The following is a 22,301-nucleotide window of genomic DNA, read 5'->3' as shown; positions in this document are numbered from 1 at the left end:
TCAATCAACATCACATATCTTAGGAAGCTTGTTCTCAAACTCAACTTTACAACCCAAACTATTCAATTGTAACACACTAAAAAATTATAGTTAAGTCCTTCAATATAATAAGCATTGTTACACAAAATTTTTGATGTGAGTTTGATAGAACCTTTTCCTTTTATCAGATAAGGTACATCATTACCAAACTGTACACTATTTCCATCATAATAATTCAAAATAATGAGCTTATGTTTATCTCCAGTCATATGATGTGAACACCCACTATCAATGATCCATCTATCATTCTTTTTCAAATAAGACACTAGTGTAGTTGCCTCATCCACATTACAATCATCCTTCATTGCAACATACACCACTTCATCATCATGATCATCATATCCATCTTTGGTTTTTGTTGTCACAAAAGTTTGCACCCCTATCCAAAGTTTTTACCTAAGGACAACCTTACAATACATGGAAACAACCTCCAAGCAGTGGGACTTGAACTATGAGGTTGAGTCTTTGGATGAGGCCAACTTCCTTTGCTATCAGGATGCACCTAACTACTCTTGAAGAAGAAAAGGGAGAAGGAATGCATGAAAGAAAACTACCTAACCTAATATAAGGGGGTGATGTACTAAAATAGAGTGTTTGACCTTATCTCCATCCATGAATGCATAGTTAACTAGTTATAACCTCAAAGAATACAAATTTAGACCTTGCTTAATTCAACAACCACATGTAGATTAGAAAACAAAAGAATGCTATGGGAAGAGTCTTCACTTAATATCATTCAAATTTCAAAAGTAGATACAATCATGCAAATTATAGAATATAGACAAAAATATTAATTAGATGTAAAGAAATCTTGCACAGTGTGCTAATGGCTAAAATAGACTCAATAGAGGATGATAATGGCTCAAAGGAATGAGAAACTATAGTAGTATGCATAGAAACAATACTAGAGAATCAAAGAAAAATCCACCCTTTAGAAGATTAAAAAATATTCCTTTATAGCTTAGGCATAACTAAGATATTTTTGCCTGAAGTTACTCCACAACCACTACCATTAAATTCTTAGAGAACAATCAAGATGATCCAAAAAATAGATTTGATTTATTACACTTGTAGAGGTATGAAAATTATGGAAACCCTGACTGGAGTAAACCCTAAAGTGATGGAAACAATGTCAATCACTGCACAGTTGGGTAGATGGATAACCGAATGATGAGTGCATGCTCCTTTTGCATTTACTAGGCATGGGGATGCTAAAAGAAATTTGTAGATGATTGAAAAACTGATCCACCATTAAAGAGTCATTTTCCTTTTTTTCTATCAACACTCCAATTCAGATATATCAATAGGTCAATAATATTCAATGTTCATCCTATACCTTTCCTATAATTCTATTGGTTGAAAACCCTTTTCCTATATAGCTTGGACAAGCAGACACCTTTATTTTGGTCAATTAAAGGTTTTATGATCATATGATCATCAACCTATCTTATGGTCAAGGATACTCATAATAATTTCTATGATCTTATGATTGTCAATTTATCATAACACCAGGCTCCCTTTGAATTTTCTTTATGATCTTACGATCACCACAATGATATAAAAAAACCTTTTTTTGCATACCCTTGGAAAACCTCTGTAGTGGCATCTATGACCTTAAAAAAACCATATACCATAAGATCAAAACCCATCCTTACCACCTATCATGACCATCTACTTCTACGATGTTTTTGATTAAGGAAAATAGGTTTTGAAGGGTGCCTGAAACCCTGTACAAAGCTTAAGATTTTCAATAAGCACTAGGACAAAGCTACAATAGACTAAGAAGGATTTGATTACCCCCCAAGAAGAGAGATAACCATGGTGGTATAAAAGTATTTCACCAACAAAAACAAAATGTCTAAAAAGGAGCCAAAGAACCCAACAGTGGGCTCCACCTCCAAAAACTAGGTACAACAATTGAGCTCACAATTTGCCCTTTGATTTAGAGCTTCCCTTGCCTGACCTAAGAACCAAATCTAGTAGAGGAATAGAGGGCTTATAATTTTTTCATTTTATAGCAATCCATCCATCCTCCACCTTTGTTGCCTCACCAAGCCAAGCCCCAGAAGAAAAGAGGAGGCTAGGAAAAGTAGAAGAATCCAATAGATCAATCTCCCTAGGAGAAACTAAAGAGGACATGTCCCTACCACAACTAGGAAGAGCAATCAAAATGAAGATAGGAGGAGGGACAAAGTCTAGACATGGAGGCCAAACATCCACAACAACCGAAGGCCCCAAAGAAGCTTTAGTCAAGGGAGAGCCAACCATAGGGGGAGAGCCATCCTTAGGATTTGAGGACTCATCCAAAGGCTTTTGCACCATATAATGTTTAGAGGAGGCCCTAGGCCACCAGGTAGGTTTATGCCTCAGCTTGGACTTCATAGTAGAGCAACGAGTAGCCATGTGACCTGTCATATGACAAATCCTACAGCAGAAGAGGATACCTTCACAATCCAGAATTTGGGTCCACGAACCCCTCAAAGAGGCCAAACAAATTTTCTCTGGGAGACTCTTAGAGACATCCAATTCAATAAGAATTCATTCACACATCAAATGGAGAATATCAAAAGTAGTCAAGTCCACATACAAAAAATTTCCAATAGTGTTCCCCAATGATACCAAAAAAAAGTCAAGCCAAAGGTGCAAAGAGAGATTTGTAAGCCTAACCCAAATGGGGACCTTGTTGAAGGACTCTATGAGTGGGTCAAAATCCATCTGCCATGGTTTGGCCATGAGAGGGAAGCAATCTTGCTATGAGAAACTATCACACAGAATAGTCTTCCTATCTTCAACAGATGCAAACTTGACAATGAAGAATCCTTTAGCATTTAGGAAGATCTGAATACCATTTTCTAATATTTGTTCCCAATGCTTGGAGATCCAAGCATGGAGAGCAGAAAGAGAGGGCCAAAAACCTCTAAATAAAAAAATAGTGGCTAGGATAGAGAACTTGTTTGCGATATTAAAATTTCGTCATCAATATCTTGATCTAAAACAACCCTTGTTGGGCTAGATACACTCACCAAAGAGGCCTCTCAAGAATGAGAAGGCCCTAAAGAGATACCCATGGGAGGAACAAATTTAACCAAATTGGCCTTAAAGGCTACCACATCAGCAAAGGAAGAAACCCTACTTTGAGGACCAATAGCACTAATCACAAGAGAGGAACTCATAGTAGCAGCACCAACCATATCAGCAGCACAAATGGGAGAGGCCAAAATAGGGGTTCCCATAGAGGCACTTGGCAAAAAAAAAGCTAAAATGAGAGGAGGAAAAATGACACCCAGAGAAGGCATGAGGGAAGCCCTAGCCCCCTAATGAAACCATCCACCATGTCATGCACAGAGGCAAAAGAAAAAGCTTGGGAGAGATCCATAGGGACACACAAGTTTGAAAATATAGTGGAGTGAGAAGCCATTGATAGGTAATTTTGAGTGTGTAGGTGTCAAAAAAACTAATAACCGAAATATTAAAAAAATCCATGTAAATTAGCCAAAAAACTTCTATCTACTTCTACGATGTTATGATAATTGCATATTGTTACATCGACGACCTTGATAATTGACTTCATGATCTTATGGTGGATTGTAAGATTGTAACACAAAAACTTGGTTGTATTATATTGTAGCCTTGACTTTCACCCTTTGTGATCTATAGAATGGGGCCTACTAAGGACACGTGGCCATTTGTCATTGCCCACAATGTGGAAAAGTGTTGATTGTCAATCTACAAAAGATCGATGATCATGGAAAATCTTTGTTATTACTATGCCTTCCCCTTTAACATTTTTGGGCCCATGGACTACTTAGCATCCAACACAACAAAATGTCATCCTTTCTGGCAAATCAACATGAAGTAACTAGAATAAAATCCACATTAGCATGACTTGGCATCCAATCTGGCACTACCCTTTAACCCTAGTGGCTCATGTGGAAGAAAAAACCCACTAGTTCACATGTCATAACATCACTTCCCCACATTGTTAAAAATTCTAAGAAAATACAAAATGAGGAAAAGTGACTATCAATCAGAAATCTAGTCATATGTTAACTCACATTGACATATAAACATAGCCAAAAGACAGCCCACAAAAAAGAAGCAAGGCACCACCCTAGATGTGTGTTAAAAGGTTGCTTCCCCACATTCAATAAACACTAGGAAATTCCAAAATGTTGGAAAGAGACTACCATAGATCTGTGGGAGATATGACGGTTGGAGAGAGTTGTAGGGTTGGAAAAATAAAATTAGGAAATCAAGGAAATATTATAAGGTTTTATTTAATGTATTTCGTATTTCCATGGTATTATTTAATATTAAAGGTGGAAGTGATCATTTAACATTTGAATTCAAATATGGAAATTTTGGTTGGAAGGCATATTTGGACAACAATTATAGTAACTTAGGGGTGATGTAAGTCAACTATGCATAGACCAGTCTCTTGTGCATCCATTGGGCAATAAAGTCATATAAATCATGAAGATCCACTAAGTAAAAACCCTAAAATCATAGAAAACATACCTAGGAACCTCAAAATTGCCTCCCTACAATTGAAACGAGGCACCAAAATCCTCTGCAAGCTCTGGAAAAATGCATGTGATCATACATTTCTTGAAAAATAGGACACCACAGGAAGGAAACTAACCTAAATATATACATGAAATGCTCATCTTTTATCAAAAGCAAGACATAAATTATATTCTATTAATTGGAATAGGACAAATTTTTCCATTAGGCCTTCTTAATTGAAAATCATTGGCCTATTTGCAACTGATAACCACATAGGAACCACTCCATAGTACGTAAAATTTTGAGCGCCTCCTTGGTTTTGCTTTATTTGCATCCCACTTAGGCACAAGGTTACCTTCTCTAAAGATTTTGACCTTGGCCTTCCTATCAAAGCTCTTTTTCATTTGTTGTTGATGTATTTCTAGGGTTTGCATGGCTTACTTCCTTTTCTCTTCTAGCTCCAAAAGCTTTATCATTCTTACTATTATGGCATCACTTTCCATTAACTCCAACTGATGAGCCAATTCCAAAAATTTGAATTCTAATAAAATTGGAAGCCTCACTTCCCTACCATATACCAACACAAATGGTGAATTTCCTATCTTAGTTGTTATTCTATTAGCCCATAGTGTTGTCATCAAATTTTGATGCCAACACCTCTGGTTATCCTTTATAGTCCTTTTCATAATTCTGAATAAGTTTTTGTTAGATGATTTAGCCAATCCATTTCCTCAAGGATAGTAGTTTGAGGATGTGCTCAAGTGGATATTATGATCAACTACCCATGCACAAATCTGAGTTCCCACAAGATTTTGCATTATCTAAAGCAATGGTTGAAGGGGCACCAAAGTTGGTCACAATTCTAGCAAGGAATTCAACAACTGAAATTTTTTTGGAATCCTTTAATGTTATTGTCTTTGTCTATCTGGTAAAGTAATCTATAGTAGCTAGGATCCATTTGTGACAAAAGCTAGAAGGAGGATTGATTGGGCATATGAAATCCAATCCCCATTGAGCAAAGGGCTAGTCTACTTGAAAGGGGTGAAGAGGAAGACTTGCATGTCTTTGCTTACCAAAGAAGAAAGCACATTTTTCACACTTCCTCACATACTCATTAAAATCATAGAACAAGGGTGACCAGTAGTAACCAAATCTCATAATCTTCATTGTAGTCATCCTTGCTAAAAAGTGGCCACCATTAGGACCGTCATGAAGGTCTTTGATCATTTTTTTAGCTTGGTCTATATCAATGCATTTCAATAGGACCATTCAAAGGAATTGATTATAATTCGAATTGTCTCCTTTTAGCCTTATCCAACCTTTGAGGATATCCATTTCATGATAAGAAGGTCATCGTGTCATCCATCCAATTCCTTGGATTATCATTTCTTACTTCTTGTTGCTTTGTCAATACCATAGTGACTTCTTCATCTTACTTCTGAGATGAGATCATATGTTTGCATAATCCCTTCACTCCTATCAACTTGGTAATTTGGATGTCCACATCATAGTCCATTATCTTAGTAATCCAACCTACTCTCTTCTCACTAATATCTTTTCTCAAATTAAAATCCTTCACACTAGCATACGGTACTAACAAATGGATCTTGTTGTGTGATAGAATGTGCTTGAATTTCTTCAAAGCTCTTATGAATGCAATGGATTTCTTTTCTACTTAACTATATTTGTCTTCATATTCCTTGATCCCTTCACTAAATAAGGCAATAGGTGTCTCCTTATTCTTATCATTTTCTTGAGTCAAAACAATAGAAATACCTGATTCACCACCTAAGGCATAAAGGATGAAATCCTTCTCAAAGTTTGGATTGATGAGAGTAGGTGTTGAGGCTATGGCTACTTTGATCTCTTCAAAACTTATCTTCCCTTCCCTGGTCCATGAAAAGACCATGTTCTTCTTAAGCATGGTTTTAATATGTTTCACCATGGAGGCTAAATTAGGGATAAACCTCCTCACAAAATTTATTTTACAAAGAAAACTTTGCAGACCTTTCTTATGACTAGGAAGGGAGAGAGAAAGTATTGCTCTTCTTCTTTCTAGATCAATGGTTAAACCATCCTTTGATAGAATGTGTCCTAATAACTTTCCTTGATTGGTGGAAAAGACACACTTGCTTGGGTTAAGGGATACTCCAAACTCTCTACACCTTATGAACACTTGTCTGAGATGACCAAAATATCTACCACATTTTTTGAACATACTATGATATCATCAAGGTAAATGAATACAAACCTTTTAATCATGTTTTTGAAGGCCATCTCCATTTCCTTTTGGAATGTAGCACCTGCATTTGTTAACCCAAAACACATTTTACTATAAGCATAGGTACCCCATTTGGTGGTGAATGCAGTCTTGTATCTGTCAGACTCTTTGACTAGCACTTGATTGTAACTATAGATGTGAGGCCTCGCCCCGACCCTTCATAGCCTTAGTTGTTACATTATTATTTTGATACTTATGACTCGATACGTTGAGACACTAATGGATACACTAAACATATCATATTATATTATTTCATGTTGTGTGATGTTACTTTCAAATATTTGATTTTTGTCATTTAATGTTTTATGTATATATATGTTGATGAAATAAGTAAATGTAGGATTAACACTTTGATTTAAGAGATTTGAATGGTTAAGAATTGAATAGGATGAGAGAAACCCTAATTTTTGTATAGATGTATGTTTTAATTTATGTGAGTTCTTGATATGTATATACATATGTGCATGTGATTTTATGGGACTATTGATGTGTGCAATGAGTGTGTAGGATATTTAGCTGAGAAACCCAATGGAGGAACAAAATTGATCCCTATGTGCTAATTGTGGAAACCTTGTTGTTTGTAACTAAATTAATTGTGAGATGTATGTATGTATCTTTTCGTGATCAATAAATGTTAATGTTTCATAATTGTGTTCTTTTAGTGTCACTTGACACTCGTGAATTGCATATACATTCTAGTATGCTAGCTAGGGTTAGCTGCGTAACCTTTGGACCTAAGTTAGATTAAGTTAGTTTCTTTTTGCTAATTTGGTTCTTAATCGAGTTTAGTCACCCCTAATCCGTATTAGTGCTTAATCTGCATTTTTAGAGTTGTTAGATTGTCCTAATTATTTCTTAGCTTTTGTTTGGTCCCAAATCAATTCCTAAGGCTTTAAAACATGAAATAATTATACCCAAGGGGTATGGGTATGGGTTGGGGGTATTTTCCAACCCCTAAGCCCCTTTTATTGACTTTTGAGGTCACTCAAAAAGTCTATTTTTGCCTTTGTGCGAAAATTGCAAGTGGTTACCATGAGTTGCATCACCTCAAATCCACTTAGTGGTTAACCTTAGTATGGGTTGAGTTAGAAACTTGTAGAGTTGTAGGTGGGTGGGGAAAGTTATTGCTCTTTTTGGTGGTTGAGTTTGAGTCTTTTTTTAGAGGCCCTTCATGGAGTAGTTTTGGTTGTTACCCAATCTCTACTTTTAGAGAGGAGTCTTAGAAGATTGAAGGCAAGGAAGGTAAAAGCTCTACTCAAAATTTTCATTTGACATTGCCTCTTTGTGAAGGTAGGAGTTCTTCATCTTCCTTGTTCAGAGTTTCATGCTTATTTCATGCTTATGCTACTTGTTATTGTTTGGATGCTTGTATGTATGTTGGGTATGTTGGGAAGGATTGAAAACCATGTTCTTGAATGCTTTTATTTCTTGTTTATGTTTGAATTTTGAAGTTTTCTTGTATGGGTGTTTTGGTATTACTCACCCTTGGATAGGGCAGAAGTGACCAATTTTGGGAAAGGTCTTTTTAGTTGAACTCCACCAGTGTAGAGTCTCTTCTCAAGATGAGAAGAGGGAGAGAGGGTAGGGTGTTATGGGTGCCTACCTGTCAACACAAACCATGTATGATTTTTGGCATGTAAGAATGGAAGAACGAAAGTTCTTGATTTATAGCCCCGATTGGGCACTTGGTTTGGTGTTGTGTTCAACATTTCCTATTGGAAAAATCCACCTTTCCCTAGTTTTGATTCATTGTGAATCCTATTGTGAAAACCTAGTATGAATATGCAAGTTTGATTTTGTCTCTTGTTCATGCTTTTTTGACACTTGATCAGATTTTTTTCTCTCCACGATTCTTAGAAATGTGTTGTAGAAATTGATATGGAACCCTTGATGAGGGTCATGAAGGAAATTCAAATAAATTGTTGTAATTTTGGGATTAAAATCCTATGTAATTGTATTTCAAAAATTTGTTGTAATGGCAACGACACCAGGTTTTCTTCCTGGTTCTTTCTCGGCCGAGCCTTTGAATTAGGTTTCCCAATAAAATGGTGATTGAGTAATATTGCTTATCATGAGACTTAATCATAATTTTCAATTATATGGATGCACATCAAAAATAGGATGAAATGATGATGGTTTAGTTAAGCAAAAATTTTAAGTTTTCTTATATGTTGAAAATGAAAATTATGTTAAGGAAAGAAGAATGGATATGGGTGATATTCCAATTCAAGTTTGTACTTATTAGGAGATCAAATAGATCTTGTATTTTTGTGACACAAGCTATTAAATCCATGTTTAAAACCCATTCAATAAAATACCCCCTTTTGTCAAAAAAAAAATATATATATATATATATATATATATATATATATATATATATATATATATATATATATATATATATAGTAGTTTAAAAATGTATACTTAGAATAATTATGACTTCAAAAAAAAAAAAAAAAATTCCAAAAGCAAAAGCCCTTTGGATTTTGTATGGGCTTGGGATTTAATTGTCTCTTGGTAACAGAGAATATTCCTAAGAATAGTCTTATATTTAAAATCAGAAATAAAACAAATAGAAAGAAAACATAGATATATATGTTTATAATAACAAAGGAAATTGCAAAATAAATAAATAAGTCATAGAACTTACCATCTAAAATATCTAATTCTTACCTATTTAACTTTTTCAATAACTCCTCCAACTTGGCGTCAGTTTTGGGCCAAGGGTCATGTGTAAACAAAGGTTGTTTGAATGACAAAGTCAATATTGCCTTTATGGGAGGGTGACATCACTTTGTCCCCACATCCCATTCCCTTCTTGTTCTCCTAAGTGGGTGCTCATGATGGGAAGTTTTATGTTTGTTTTAATTTTATATATATATATATATATATATTTAACCAAGCTCTCATGTCAACTTGGGTCTTTTATGAGTAAGAAGGTGGGAGGGGACGAGACAGGACTAACGCAAGACAGTTAGTCTCGTGGGATAGCGTGCAGGGAGTATATGGGGGGGGGGGGGGGGGGTGCGTGAATTAGTATAGGTTAGTTTTAGTGTAGGTTTGTTAGTAAATATTTAATATGTTAGTTACTTTTTTATTTGTTAATAGTGTTAGTGAGTAGTTTAAAATTTATTAAGTTTAGAATATGTTAGGTTATGTAGTTACTTTTTGTTGTTTGTTAATAATTTTAATTAGTTAGTTTTAAATGTAATTTAATTTGTTAGTAAAGAAAGGTTAGTTTATATTAGTAGTTAGTTTAATTTATAAAAGTTTAGATTAGTGGGTGGTTAGTTTATATTCTTTGTAGTTAGATTATTTTAGTTTTAGACTTAAGTTAGAATGTGAGTTACATGTTTAGGTTAGTTTGTTGTGTTATTTTCAATTTTTATTTTAAAGTTAGTTGTAAATTAAGTTAGTTTAGTATTAAATTATTTTTAAATATAATATAGTTTAGATTTTAAATTAGTTAGTATTTTTAAATATATATATTTTAATATAGTTTAGTTGCAAATATAGTTTTAATTTAGTGATAATTGAATTTAAGTTTAATAAGATTTAGTTGATATCTTTTAGAGTAGTATTAGTTAGCAAGTATTTTATTAAAGTTGTTTTAAATTTTCATTTTTGTTTTGTAAAGATAGTTTATATTTAAGTTAGTGTTCTAAATATTTATTTAAATGTATTTTTGTTAGTTTTAATCAAGAATTGGTTAGTACGTTAAAATTAGATTTTAATTAAAGCAATTTAGATTGAGTATAAGTATGTAGTAACGTAACAATGTCGATATCATTTTAATAATGAAAGTTCAAATGTTAGTGATGTATTCCTCCACAAGTTTATAAACTTAAGATGAAATGTAGAGAACCTTTACTTTATCTTGATCGCAACCATATCAAACTTAGAGCATTTTAATTATTAATTTGAAAAAAAAATTGTGTGTTTTTACCTCGTAGTTTGGGCATGACAATAGAATCCATCAAGAAATGAGAAAATCTTCAAGCCACTAACCTTGGACAATATTTGTTCCATGGAAGGGAGGGCATGATGATATTTAAGGGAAACTCGGTTAAGATCGCTAAAATCCATACATAATCTAATTTCTTCATTCTTCCTCTAATAGGGACAAGATTTTCTACCCATGATGAGTTCTTGATAGGCAAAATTATATTAGCCTCAATTAGCTTGGATAGCTCTTTTCTCATTGAGGGTAAAATTTTTAGATTCATTGGCCTCTCTTTCTGCCTTACTTGTTTGACATTTTCTAATAAGTATATGGTATGCTAAGATAAACTTGGGTCAAACCTTTTAGATCATCATATGTCCAAGAAAATACATCATTAAATTCTTGGCATAGATGAATAAAACTTTCATTCTCAATTTTAGAGCATACCTTTCCCATGTTTAAGATTTCCCCATTAGCAACCACAAATGGTGTATAATCATCCTTGTTAGCAACTATGTTTATGCCTCTATATATTTCTTGGTGATAAGGGTTGGAGACACTCTCTAAGTTAATAAGGCTCTTAGGAAACTTTTTGGAACTAAGATTGATGATTTGATCCCCATATTAGTCATGCAACCTAGATTGATTTCTCTTTGAGAATTCTCTTCATTATGCAAAAACTTATAATTTGTATGTTAGATTCAAAAACTTTCCAATTGGTGTTGTTGTTAGGAATTTTAGGTCTAACTACCACTTTTATTTGTTGTTTTTTCTCCTCCTCAAGATTCCCTAACACATCATAAGATGAACCCATTGCTGCAAGTCTATCAACATATCTATTCTCTTTTCTAAGGATGTTTTGAATATTAAATACAATGAAACATTCAAGAAAATCACATACTCTATGTTTCTAAGACTTGAGCAAGTCATTCTTAGTGATATTTTGATTTCTCATCTAATTGACCACCAAATCACTATCTCCATATACACTTAATGCTTGATTTCCTCTTTTTTGATCAAGAAAAAGACCCTAAATCAAGGATCCATACTCAACTACATTATTGGTACAACTGAATTGAAGCCTAAAGGAGAAGTAGTACCTTACTTGTGCAAGAAAAATCAATATCACACCCACCCTTGATCCATTCTTATTCCTTGATCCATCAAAATACATACTCCATATCCCACTCATATCTTCTTTGGTTTTAACAAGGTTAGGGACAAGAGCATCCTTTTTTGACACATAGTATGTACCAAGGCTTGTTTCAAGGGTTTCTAATATGGGATCAAATTGATATGCATTAGGCCATTCATCTTTTAAAATTAGGTATCTCTACAAGATAAGTGGCAAGCTCATTTACTATGTCATTTTAATTCATTTTTAGGATAGTGTAATTCATATTGATGAGATTAGTGATGTAGGGCTCAATATGATGGATGGCTAGAGGCTCTTCTCTGATTAAAGCCTTGGTCCCATATCTTGTTCTAAAAAACATATATGGCCAATTAGAAGATATGTAACCACCTATTTGGGCAGTGAAGTCCCTTGATAGACAAATGGAAAAGTGTGGCTTGACCTCAAAAAAAAAAATCTTGAGTTATAGCACAACAAGGACATGAATTAAGAGCCATTTCAACATTCCTAAGGATACCTATAGTCTTGACAGTACTACCATCCAACTGTAACACATCCCTAACAATGGGCTTATATTTCAATCTTAAAGCATTTGCAACACACTTAGGCATCATTGAACTACTAGCTCCTAAATCAACCATGCAATTGTGGACTAGTTTATCACCTATAATTAGAGAAACATAAAATAGAGTAGGTCTAACCTTTTTACTTGTTTCTATCTACTTTGATGGTTGTACTAGGCTTGTGACACTTTCTATGCTAGGTGGTTAATCCTTTAGTTCAGTACTTTCCAATTCTTGATGTAGCAACCTCTTTTGCATGGATCTAGTAGCAACACCATCCCACATGGAAATATTCACATTTTTCTTCTTTATTTTCTCTACCACACTAGATGAGGAATTAGGTAGAAGCATTGGGAACTACATGTGTAGGGGGTTGTGTTTGAATAACATGGGGGCCATTCATATCCCGTCCACTATTATTTTGTCTTGATTGTTGAGGGGCATTGGCTTGATCATTCACCATTTTTTCATAACATATTGCATTTGATGTTGAAACTTGATAAGGAGGAGGAGGGTAGTATCTTCAATAGCTCTTCTTTTTCTCTTAGTGTTGTGAGAAATGAAGTCCTAGTTTACATTACAATATTCCTCCACTTGATGATTCATGAAGGAGAAATCACCCTATCTTTGCATATGTGAGGAATCTTTGGGTTGGTTCTTATTATATGACTATCCTATTTTAGGCTCTTGGGTGGTCAAAGCTAAATAGGTGGTGAAAGCTAAATATGATTCAAGCTTTTGACACGTGGGTTAAAGCAAAAAGTTGTGTCACCTTTTAGGCTGACTTATTAGAATGATTGAATTTGTATATTTCTATCCAAAAATCATTTTTTCAAACATATGATCTTGATAAATTTATTTTAGCTAAGTTATATATGGTCTCACACATTTTTAATTGGAAATGTCTATTAAAAGCATGTTTTGTACTACTTTGTATCTACAATTAATAAAGAAATAAAATTATTTTAGAAAACTAAAGTTTCAATAAATCTTACTATTATTAATGATAATTTATAAGTAACATATAAATACCATTTTATAGAGCTCAAAGTCAAGAATATTTGCATATAGAGTTCACAGTATTTTAATTAGATATAGTACAGTGTAATTAAAAAACTCAACAAGTACATATTTTAACACTAAAAAAGATGTCAATTTTGAGAAAGGAAAAAATATTAAATCATATCAAAAGAATTTTAAAATTATATGACATTCTAGAGGAGAGAATCCTCTTCAAGAATGTATAATTTATCTTATGGTTGGAATTGATTTATTTTGAAAAATGCGGTGGGAGATAAAAACTATCAATTTCAGTTGAGTTGAAATTTGAATAGTTATAAAAGAGAAACTATATGTCTAAAGCCAATTTTTATTTTTGATTATTCTAGCTACATGTGTTATCTATAACTTACTCTGAAATGAAAGGGAAATAAGTTTATTTCCATATAATTTTGTGGTGGGAACTAGATCTTTAATTTTTAGCATATTTTAGAAACTAAAATGTCATCTTTAAAAAATATGAAAATATATCAATTCTTATTCCAAATAATTATTTAAAATTATAATCCTAAACTTCATAAATTTCTACACATTTCATTAGTTTGCTTCATTTTAAAATTATAAATAATAATACCATTTTTATGTTATCGAAGGTCAATAGTTATACTTTTGTTAGCCTTTTTCTTTGTAAAAGGGTGACATAGGTTTGTGCTTTTACCCACATGCAATAGGTATATGAGGCCTTGGAAGTAACTTTCCTCATATCAATATGTTTGCTTCCCTTATTGCTATTTCATAAGCATCGGGTAAGGTATCTCCTCCCATGGTTTGGATTGTAGTGGCAATATCATTGTTAAAAGCTCTGAGATAATGTAAGAAGGCATTACCAGAGGTGGGCTTCACTAAAGTAGGTATTTTGTCCCATGTATTTTTGAAATCTATAGTTGAAATCAGTCATAAATTCATGGAGGGCTCTTTTTTATGGTGGTTAGCTATTCTAAAAGTGACAAGTAGTCACTTTTATCCTCAAAATGTTTACATAGTCTTGCTCCTGACCCATTCCAATCCATTATAGAACATGGTGATAGAGCCCTATACCATTGTAGGGATTTCCCTTTTAAAGATGAAGCTAGGAGTCTAACAGCCACATCATCTTCTATAATACCATGGATATTGCAAACATTTGCAACCTCTTGAATATGTTCTAAGGGAGAGATAGAAGTTTCACTAGTAAAATCAGGTATACTTTTAAGTGCTGCTATTGGTATGTCACGTCTTTAGGCTAATAAAATAGGACTTCCACCATTAAAGGTGGAAAAAGCATGAGCTATGGCCATATAAGCAAGTGGTCTCTTGATATGAGCTTATGCAAACCTAGGTTGAGATCTAACAATAGGAGGAGTAGAAATTGATCTTCCAAGTGTATGTATTTCCTTTGTACTCCTAATTGGTGATAGAGACAATCTAGTCTTTCTTCTTCTAGGATTGCAAATGAAAGCTCTTGATGCTGAAAATTATGTCTAGAAGATGCCCTTTCTTCAGCTTTGGGCATGAATTACAAAAAATTTGGTCAGGAACTAGATATGAAGGGTGTAGAGTCATGAAGTGCTTTACGTAAAAGGGCATCTTGAAGGCTTGGAATATTGAGAGAAACACTATCTTCTCAGCATCAACTTTTAAATCCTTCTCTTTTAGCACTAGTAGACTTAGAAATCTTCTAAATATTGTCCCACTAGGTGTGTCAAAAACTATTGTCACAAAAGTTTGTACCCTTTTCCAAAGGTTTCTACTTAAGGACAACCTTGTGAAACATGGAAATAACCTCCAAGTTGTGGGACTTAAACTATGAGTTTGAGTCTCCAGAGGAGGCCGGCTTCCTTTGCTATCAGGATGCACCTAACTACTCTTGAAGAAGAAAAAGGAGAAGGAATACATGAAGGAAAAATACCTAATCTAATCTATAGGGATGATGCACCAAAATGGAGTGTGTGACCTTATCTTCGCCCATGAATGCATAGTTAACTAGTTATAACCTCAAAGAATATAAATTTAGACCTTGCTTAATTCAAAAACCACATGCAAATCAGACAAAAAAAGAATTCTATAGGAAGAGTCTTCACTTGATATCATTCAAATGTCAAATTAGATACAATCATGCAAATTGTAGAATACAGACAAAAACATTACCCAAAGGCAAATAAATCTTGCATAGTGTGTTAATGGCTAAAGAGACTCAATAGAGGATTACAATAGCTTACAGGCATAAGAAATTACAGTAGTATGCATAGAAGCAATACTAGAGAATCAGAGAAAGATCTACCTTTTACAAGATTACAAAATCTACCTTTCTAGCTCATGCATAACCAATATATTTATAACTAAAGTTACTCAAAAAACATTGCCATTAAATGCTCAGAGAATAATCAAGATGATTCAAATAATAGATTTGAGTTGGTACACTTGCATAGGAATTAAAATCATGGAAAACCTAACTAGAGTAAACCCTGAAGTAATGGAAATGGTGCCAACCAATGTATAGTTGGGTAAATGTATAACAGGATGATGAGTGCATGCTCCTTTTGTATTTACCAGGCATGGGGATGTTGAAAGCAATATGCAGATGATAAAAAATCCAAGATGCTATTAAAGAGTCATTTTCCTTTTTTTCTATTAGCATGCCAAGTCAGATGTATCAACAAGTCAATAATATTCAATGTTCATCTTGTACCTTTCCTATAATTCTATTAGTTGAAGTCCCTTTTCTTTTCTAGCTTGGACAAGCGAACACCTTTATCATGGTCAACTTGAGGTTATATGATCATACAATCACCAACCTATCTTATGGTTGTGGACACTCTTAATAATCTCTACAATCTTATGATCATTAGTTTATCATAACATTTGGCTCCCTTTAAATTTTCTTTATGATCTTATGATCACCATGATGATATGATAAACCTTTGTCTTTGTATGCTCAGAAAACCTCTATTGTTGCATCTATGACCTTAGGACAACCATATACCATAAGATCACAACCCTTCCTTATTACTTGTTGCAACCATCCACTTCTATGATGTTATAATAACTACATATTGTAACATTGGTGGCCTTGATAATTGACTTCACGATCTTATGCTAGATCATAAGATCGTAAAATGGTAACTTGGTTGTATTATCATAGCCTTGACTTTCACCCTTTGCAATCTAGAGAATGGGGCCTACCAAGGACACATGGCTATTTGTCACTTGCCTGCAATGTTTAAAGTCCTTAAAATATCATAATGTAGGAAAGCGTTGATCATTGATCTATGAAAGATTAACAATCATGGAAAACCTTCATCATTATTATACCTTCTCATTTAATATTTTTGGTCCCATTGACTAGTCAACATCCAACATGACAAAATGCCATCCTTTTTTGTGAATGAACACGAAGAAACTAGAATGAAATCCACACTAGCATGACCTAGCATCCTTTTTTGCACTACCCTTTAACCCTGGCAGCCCATGCAAAAGAATGGACCCACTAGTCCACATGTCATAACATCACTTCCCTACATTGTTAGAAATTTTGACAAAATATAGAATGTGAGAAAGTGACTATTGATTGAAAATCCAGTCATATGCCAACTCACATCAACATGTTAGCATAGTCAAAAGATGGCCCATAAATAAGAAGAAAGGCCCCACCTTAGACGTGTGGAAAAAGGTCACTTCCCTGTATTCATTAAACACTGGGCAATTCCAAAATGCGGGAAAGTGACTACTGAAAATCTATGTGAGATTTGGTGGTTGGAGAGAGTTGTAGGACCAAAAAAATAAACTTAGGAAAACATAGAAATATTAAAAGGTTTTATTTAGTGAATTATGTATTTCCATGGCATTATTTAATATTAAATATGGAAGTCATGACTATTTAACATTTCAATTCAAATATGGCAATTTCAGTGGGAAGAAAAATTTGTCCAACGGTTTCCTCTTCAGCAATGTAGCAAGACTTCTTGCCTTTATCTTTGTAATCTTTGTTTTCTTCATCTCTTATACTTTTGTACTTGTCTCCAATTCTGTAATTCTTCTTCTCTAGACATCTACCAACAATATGACCAACCTCATTGCAATTGAAATACATGATAGGTAGCTTACTTTTGGATTTTTCTTTACCTCTATGAAATCTCTTTGCCAATAGTGTTTCATGTTTTTCTACATCCTCCTTGTTGGGATTACCCTCAAACAAAAGTAATAGTTACATACAAATATAACCAATACCATAAAGTAATAGATCACACATAAGAGAACACAAGACACCAAGAATTAATGGGGTTTACTCAATCCTTGGGATATGTCCACCCAAAAAAAAGTCCAATATTGTTATTATCCAATGATTACAACCTAATTACAATCTGTAATCCCTTATGGCTCAATACCACTACAAGAACCAATTTTCACATCACACATTATGAAAACCAATAACCCTAAGTCTTTTTATATAAGCTTTTGTCACTTACAAAATTAGGGCTAGAATAAGTCATCCAATAGGAAAATATAGCAATCGATGCCTTTTACAATATAAGGCATTTTTGGCTTTCAAGGCACTGCCCCTGGAAACCCTTGCAAGGGTGTTACCCCTCAACCCCACCCTTTACTGCGATAGGGAGCACACCTAGGGTGCTACCCCCAAACCCCTATATAAATAATATGGGGAGAAAAATGCACCAAATAAACCTCTAAGTCTAATTAGGATCAACATAGCAACAATCTCCCACTTGGAGACTAATCAGAATCTACAATAATAACCTCCCACTTGGAAATTGATCATAGCACTGCTAAACCTATAGCTCTCACTCAAATATAAAACCACCCTAGACTCTACTATTCTTTTATTCTATTTACTCTAGAAGACCAACCGAAGCTGAAGAGGAGTTCAACTTCTCCCTTATCACTACCTTTGTAAACATATCTGTTGGATTATCATCTATATGTATCTTGTCCAACTTTAACCTTCCATCATCCAAAATTGACCAAATAAAATGGTACCACAACTTTATGTGTTTTGTCTTTGAATGTAGAGCTGAATTCTTTACAAGATGAATAACACTCTGACTATCTATGAACAAATAATTATCCTATTTTGGATGTCCCAACTCTTCCATGAATAATTGAAGCCATATCATCTCCTTGGCTACCTCTATATAAAGATCATACTTTGCCTCTGTAGTGGATAAAAACATTGACCTTTTATAACTAAGAAACTCAGCTCACTACTTTCCCACCAATAGTAAATACATAATTTGTAGTACTCCACTTGGGATCAATATCTCCTACCAAATCTAAGTCAAAATAGACCTATAAATTAGTAGTAGAGTCCCCAAAATGTAAACACTTATAGGATGTTCCTCTTAAATATTTGAGAATCTCTTTTACTGCATTCCAATGCTCATTTCCCAGATGACTCATATACCTGCTAATGACTCCCAGTACATGTGTAATATTTGGCCTTGTACATACCATAACATACATCAAGCTTCCTACAACTAGAGCATAAAGTACCCTAGACATCTTATCTTCCTCTTCTTGTTTCTTTGGACACATCCCCTTAGTCAGCTTTAAATGACCAGGTAAAGGTGTGCTGACATCTTTAGCATTCTCTATAGAGAAACATTGCAACATGTTCTCCATATAATCAGCCTAAGATAAAGTCAATTTCCTATTTTTCCAATCTTTGCAAATCTTCATACCAATGATTTTTTTGTTGCCCCCAAATCCTTTATAGAAAATGCATCTGCTAACTATTCCTTTAACCCTTCAATGTGATCCATATTAGACCCAACTACAAGCATATCATCAACATATAAACATAAAATAATGTAGCTGCTATCATCCAACCTCTTAAAATAAATACAATGATTTGAATGACACATACTATATAAATTTTCATGCATAAACCTATCAAATTTTAGATACCATTGTTGAAGTACTAGCTTCAAGCCATATAAACTTTTCTTTAATTTGCACACTAAGTTCTCCATACCTTTAACTTCAAATCCCTGTGGTTGTTCCATATATATCTCTTCATTCAAAACACCATGAAGAAAGTTTGTTTTAATATCAAGCTTCTCCAAATGCAAATCTTCAATAGCCACAATACTTTAAAAAATGTGAATATAAGTCATTTTAACAACAGGAGAAAATATCTCATCAAAATCAATGCCCTTTTTTTGTGCAAATACTTTAACAACTAATCTAGCTTTAAATTTTTTCTTATCTCCATCCTCTTCTTTTAACATGTAAACCCATTTATTTTGTAAATCCTTTTTACTTGTAGGCAACTTGCATAAATCATAAGTCTTATTTTTCAGCAAAGAGTTCATTTCATCTTTCATTACAAACTCTCACTAAATCTTAGTATCCACCTGCACAGCTTCATCATAACATTTAAGTTCACTAGCATTAGTAAGTAAAATATAATACAAAGAAGGAGAAAATCTTTCTGGAGGTCTACTTAGCTTTGTTTACCATTAACATTCACTGGGGTGTGTGGTATTTGTTATCATGATTGTTGCAAATTATGAAGAATTACTAGAACATCAACTTTTGGAGTATCATTTAGCAATACATAATCATTTTCTTTCTTCTCATGTTGCTACATAATAGATCTTTTTAAAACACTTTCTCATTGAAATGACATCCCTACTTCTTACAATTTTATGGTTTTCAAAATTCTAAATCTTATAACCAAATTCACTAATGCCATATCCAACAAATACACATTTCTTTGACTTAGCTTCTAGTTTGGTTCTATTTTCAGAATCTATATGAGAAAATGCTTCACAACTGAAGGTTTTGAGAAAAGAATAACTCACCTTCTTACTTGTCCATGCTTCTTTTAGAATAGCACAACCCAAAGGAGTAGAGGGACCTCTATTAATCAAATATATAGTAGTACTGACAACCTCTACCCACATGTTTAAGGAAAAACCTACATGCAGCCTCATGCTTCTTACATGCTCCATTATAGTCCTATTCATGTGTTCAACCACTCTATTTTCTTGTGGAGTCCTTGGTATAGTCTTCTATCTATGAATTCCATTAGTGGAGCAATAATCTTCAAATTCGTGATTGCAATACTCACCACCATTATCAGATCTAAAATATTTTAATTTCTTTCTAGTCTCATTTTCAACCAAGCATTTTCATTTCTTAAAAGTTTGAAATATATCATATTTTTTTCTAAGGAAATAAACCCATACTTTTCTAGTTGCATCATCAATAAATGTAACATAGTAATGAGAGCTAGCAAGGGAAGATACTTGAGCCAATCCCCATACATTTGTATGCACAAGCTCTATTTTCTCACTTTTAATTTTTTTCCCAGTTTCCATAAACACAAATTTCACAAAAATCTATATTAACACGTTTTAGACCTAGTAAAACTTTCTTTGAATGAAGTACTTTTATACCTTTCTCACTCATGTGACCAAGTTTTTTGTGCCACAACACTGTATTAGAATCTACAATAGCTATTTGTTCTCCTTGCTCAACTGCAACAACTGTTCCTAAACATTCATTTTTCTCTAAAACAATCAAAGTAAAAGGAACAATATGACCTATAAAAAGATATAAGGTGCCTACTTTCACACCTTCTGCTACTACAAGAGAACCTTTTGAAACATTCCAATTTTTATCATTAAAAGTAACTACACAACCCTCATCACCAAGTTGCCCTACTAAAATTAAATTTCCACTCAGCCTTGGAACATGTCTTACCTCATGTAGTAGCCAATGATTCCCATTCTACAACTTAATCTTAACTTGTCCCTTTCCAACAATCTTATAGGGTTCATTATCCCCCAAATAAACAAGCCCGAAATCCCTTTAAACATAATCAATAAAATAATCTCTGTGAGGTGTAGCATGAAATGAAGCACCAAAATCTAAAAGCCATAAATCATGAATACTTTCTAAGAATAGAAGAAAAGTATCCTCTTTTGATTTGTTGCTTACCACATTTTCCTCCTTGTTCCCTTCTAGTTTATCTCCTTTGTTGTTGTTCTGAGTCCAACAATCTTTCTTATTATGCCCTTTTTTTATAATAGTACCAACAATCTCTCAGTCCTTTGGATTGAGACCTCTTCCCCTTTGACTTTCCTCTTGATTTTTCATGATTTTCTAAATTATTTTCTTTCTCATCCATTCTACCTCTGCTTTGTGCATTCAAAGAACTTCCTAATGTAGATCCACTTAAGGATTTCCTACAAGTTTCCTCACTTAAAATAACATTGATCACATCATCATATTTTAAGGTATTATATCCAAAATAGAATTACTCACATTCATTATCAAGCCATTCTAGCTTTAGGTAAACAAAAATAAATCAAGAGAGCCCCAATTTCTTCATCAAAATTAATACCCATAGAAGATAACTAACTAGTAATAGTATTAAACTCATTGAAATGATCCACAATAGATCCACCTTCTGCTATTTTTATATTAAATAAATGCTTCATGAGAAATTCCCTATTTGAAGGGGCAGGCTTTTCAAACAATTTTGCTATTGTTTCTGTCAACTCTTCCATCATTTTTACTTTTGTAACATTAAATTTCACCAATGATTCTAGGAATAAATGAATGCTTCCAACTGTCCTTCTATCTAAAATCTCTCATTCCTCCTTTGTCATAGTTCCCTAGTTTTTAGTTTTTCCTTCCAACACCTTCCGTAAATCTTTATGATAGAGATAGTCCTCCATTTGCATCTTTCATAACTGAAAGTTCTAAACATTAAAATTGTCAAACCATAGCTTACCCTCATCTTCCATCACTCCCACTCAACCATGAGAC

This window comes from Cupressus sempervirens, chromosome 8 (assembly GCF_028749045.1).
Source record: "Cupressus sempervirens isolate cs-2001-9-10 chromosome 8, ASM2874904v1, whole genome shotgun sequence".
Lineage (NCBI taxonomy): Eukaryota > Viridiplantae > Streptophyta > Pinopsida > Cupressales > Cupressaceae > Cupressus > Cupressus sempervirens.
The sequence above is the reverse complement of the archived record's forward strand: the minus strand, read 5'-3'. Positions refer to the sequence as shown.